Source organism: Bombus terrestris, chromosome 13, assembly GCF_910591885.1.
Source record: "Bombus terrestris chromosome 13, iyBomTerr1.2, whole genome shotgun sequence".
Taxonomy (NCBI): domain Eukaryota; kingdom Metazoa; phylum Arthropoda; class Insecta; order Hymenoptera; family Apidae; genus Bombus; species Bombus terrestris.
The window spans coordinates 8,199,166-8,203,481 of NC_063281.1; positions in this window are offsets into that span (position 1 = coordinate 8,199,166).

Below are 4,316 nucleotides of genomic sequence, written 5' to 3' on the forward strand. Positions count from 1 at the left end.
TGAATAACAAGTCCATTCTACGTTTCATCCATATTGTTTTATATCTATTGAATGAGAGATACTCGAATAATTAGTGATATTTCTTTCGAGATATATGGTACCTTTTTACGTAGACAATATTTTCAATTTACTATATATAATAAATAAAGATCTCATGTATCATCGATTGGTAAAAGTAAATCGATGATCGTAATATCTGCTAGGATTTAGTTTAGATCGCGCCACTTCATTCCTTTTTTGCTACGAATTTTTCTTAAAATATATTCACACGCACAAATAACCTTCTAAATAAATGAAAACTGCAGCTATTCCAACTTTCTGCCGACTGATTTTCATCAAGTTTTTATTTTACAAAAATTTCCTCAGTACTCAACAGCCTATGTTGCGTATGCATTTAATACATACAGAGGAATGTTAGGCGATACGATTTTTCAAACAAATTTGTTTCGTAAGTTTCATTTCAGATCGATACATGATTCCAGGGAATATCGATACGCTTTTCGAAATTCAAAGCCCGTTTGCAGATGGTATTGCCGTGACTCTGGAACAGCCTTTCATGTACGTTTCAATTATCGTTATGTAAATTGACTCAGTTTTGTGCTGTGTGTTCTGCATAGGATGAGCATGAACACGTCGGAGCCTTCAGGGTCTACTGATGCGTGTGCAGGGGATACCAATTGAGTAAAGTTAAGATCCCTCGATTTTTGACTTTCGACGAAGAAACAAAAATATCGTGCCCGAATTAATTTACTTAAGCGATAAATTCTGAAAAAGATATGACTACCACGAACAATAATAGATGGTTAATAGATGGATCGATGTTAATGGATAAATGTTAATGAGTAATTTCGGACGGGTCGCGCATACGACATAACCTATTTTAGGGTTTACTCCAAAAGGATAAGCCCAAGGCGGATTATCGCAAGTGGTCCTGTCGCATCTGTCATATACAACGCGTTATTATTCCATTTCTATACGTGTCTCGCTGTTTCTCCCTTTCCTATTGCCGGGATCATGCTCTATCGATCCGAATCGCCGTGTAATCTCGCAATCGGATTATCTCGTGGAACCATGAACGAAACCGAATCGTTGTGTGTTGACGAACACACTGGCCCGATAAATACATGTTTCTTAATATAGGTGAAACGAGATAACAAGGAAATAGATGAGGGATCGACGGTACAGAAAGAAAACCGTTTGGTACAGATCATCACCGTTCCTCTTAACCAACGACAATATCCTTCATGCGGCAGTGTTTGATTTGAAAGTGGTAGTTCAATCTTGATCCGTGGAAAACCGCAGACTTGTCGCGCCGTAAGAAGTATAGCACAACACGTTTTTTCCATTTTCATTTGTCGAAACGGTAAAAAGGGGGCGGGGTGGGGGAGGGTGGGGGCATTGGGGGTGCAATTCATATTTGTCCGTAGGCAGCAGCGGAATTGCACCTTTAATCAAGATTTCTACCAATTTGCGAGCGCCGACGGCGCGAAGACAAAGCCTATTGTTGCCGTAACTGGTTGGGGCTTCAAGTGTTCCAACGCAACGGCGAGAGTCCGATGCGCGTATATACCGGGTGTACGTCCAGATGTAATCATAAAACTGTACGATTGATCGATCGGAAAGTACAGTATTCTGAGATCTGGTTGAAATATTTTCTAACATTATGGACAATGTAAATCATATCACCAAACTATATAAAATATATATATGTACATATCAGCAAAAGAATTCTCGTATACATAATTTTATCTGATTCGATCGATTATTGAGCAAATAGTTAAAGAAGTTGAAGAATCGATAGTTTGATACAGATGGAAAATACGAACACAGTGTATCTAGTAGTATGCGGACTCGCTAAATGGTCTTAAGGTTGAATCAGATAGATTCGTTTGGAATTTGAGCAATCAAGATACGTCAGAGAGTACACCCGTTATTTCCAGAACATACATGCGCCTTCGCCGGTCTCTGTTGGGCCGGGAGTTGAGAAGAGTATTCTGGAGCGGAGGCTGACGCTCAGGGACTGCCAAGCTAGTCGCTTCGCATCCCAGAAGTCCCTACCCCACCGTTTGCTTCCGGCTAAGCCCGTTGCCACCGCGTCCCAAGCAACTTGAAGCCACTCGTACTTCTGTTTGTGTTTGCTAATTGTGAATTGTCTACTTCTTGCCGGTGGCCCGCGTGTACGCCGCCGCGCAGATAGAGAGAAAAGGAAGAAAGAAGACGAACGGGAAAAAAAGGAAGCTAGAAAGTAGAGAGAGGGTAGTTCCCTGAACTGGAGTAAAAGAGACCGATGAGAGATAGGGAGAGAGAGAGAAAGAGAGAGAGATTGTACGTGTGTAGAGTAGGAATACAAGCCGCATGCGAACCGAGACGAAGTGAGCCTAGCTGCAAACATATCGTCTACGGAATGCTCAGACTGAGGAAAAACCATCCCTCTTCCATCCCCCGTAGGCAACATAGCTCGGTTCACTACTATCCCTTCATTCCTTACACCCACTAGCGACGACCACTCCTCACCCCTGAGTCCTCCGTATTCCCTTTTCCCCTCAGACACTTGAGTTTACCTCACTAGTCACTGCTTACATGAGTACTACCCACCAAGAGGCACCCGCGAGCAAGAGGGTACCAATTTTTAGTCATCTTTTTCGTCTCTCTATCCCTCGAGGTGACGTGACGCTATGGCCTCTTGCATTTTTAGTACGACGAATACTTTTTACCATCAAAGTCCGACATTTCGTTCGTCTGGAACGCGACTAATCTAATCGAAAGTCGATACTTCTCGAAGAATCTATCTCTGATAAAAAGAAAAGAAAATCAGACCGGTATAATTGAGCCAACTTGACCGATCATCCACTTTGGCGGGTGATAATGAGTCTATTCTCGATGTCCCTATGGTCGTATCGCCCCGTCGCGAATAAAACGAAATCGTGACGCATTGTAAGGAAAATGTGTTGGCACACACCCTCCGTCGGCTGCTGCCGAGCTGCTCGGTCGAAATATACGCAGTCTCTCCAGAGACGAGGGACATATTGTTTGGTTCAGTAATTCCTCACGTTATTTCCCGTGTTTGCTTTTTATCATTGTAAACTGATATATTGTCCGGGCTAACTCCCCCTCGAAGTTACCGCGGACGATTCCCTGGAAAGAGGACGGTGAAGGGAAACGAAACGAGATGTGGACACGAGAACACTGCTAGTCGGGTCCAATGCACGGAGTTTAACTTCGTGGACCAAGCGGAAACGAGATTACTCGCCGACACTCCTGGCTACTGCTTCGTTCGACCGAGACGCAAATATACGTGGAACGTGCATGAACGTGGCTGGCAAACAATAAAAGTATACAATGCGGACGAGAAATTGAAATTGATTGCTCCAGGAAGCGTGACAGGCTGTTACGTTTCCCTGGAACTTCGATCCCTTTATGCCAGATTTTTGTACGCATACGAATATCATCAGCGACGAACGCTATCAACGACAATGGAAAAACTGCGCTGTCGATATCGGGAATATAAATTTTCCTTTGTCTTTCGAGTGGTTGCGTATGACACTGCACCGGACACGTTCGTCGCATGACGCGCCACGTGTGCCAGTGCCAAACTCGTCGCGAAACAAACAATGAATTCAGCTTTATATCCCTCGCACTTGAACCTCGGATAAAAGCTTGTTCGATATAAGATTTGTAAATAACGCGTGGCCGCATCCGATCGGATCCCTAATACCTTCCTACCCTTTAACGTTACAAACAATTCTTTTAACGTTCCGAGAGAAGCCTCGATGGTTAAAGCAAACATTTCGACGTTTAACCAAATTAACGAATAATCAACTTATCGTATCTTTTTACCACCCGCCTGAAATGCCCGTTTTTAATTCCATGTAGAAAAGAACACACATGGAAAAATGTACTCGCGTTTTCCATCCGAGTCATCCCGTTTTTCAGTCTTCTCTCGGTTCCATCGGCGGAGTTCCATAATCCGTTAATCACAGTAGACGCGGAAGAGGGTAGAAAACGGGCGCGTAATCTAAGAAAAGGCGTCGGAGCATTGGCGTCAGTAGAAAGTGGTTGTAAGTGAATGAAAGTGGATGCAAAGGTGGAGGTGTGGTTGCTACGAGGTCGTCTGCCTGGCAAAGCTGGCATGATCCGCCACAGAAGACAGAGGTTTGTCTGTCTTTATCAGCCAGCCAGGTAGAGCCCTTGAAGCCAGCTATGCGTCTCTACCATCGCCACCCCTCAGGAAAAGCCCGCAGGGTGACGGACGCCCACGATTGGCGTGGCTTTCTCAAACGAGGGAGGACATCGTGCACCCCTATTGGCTCCTCACG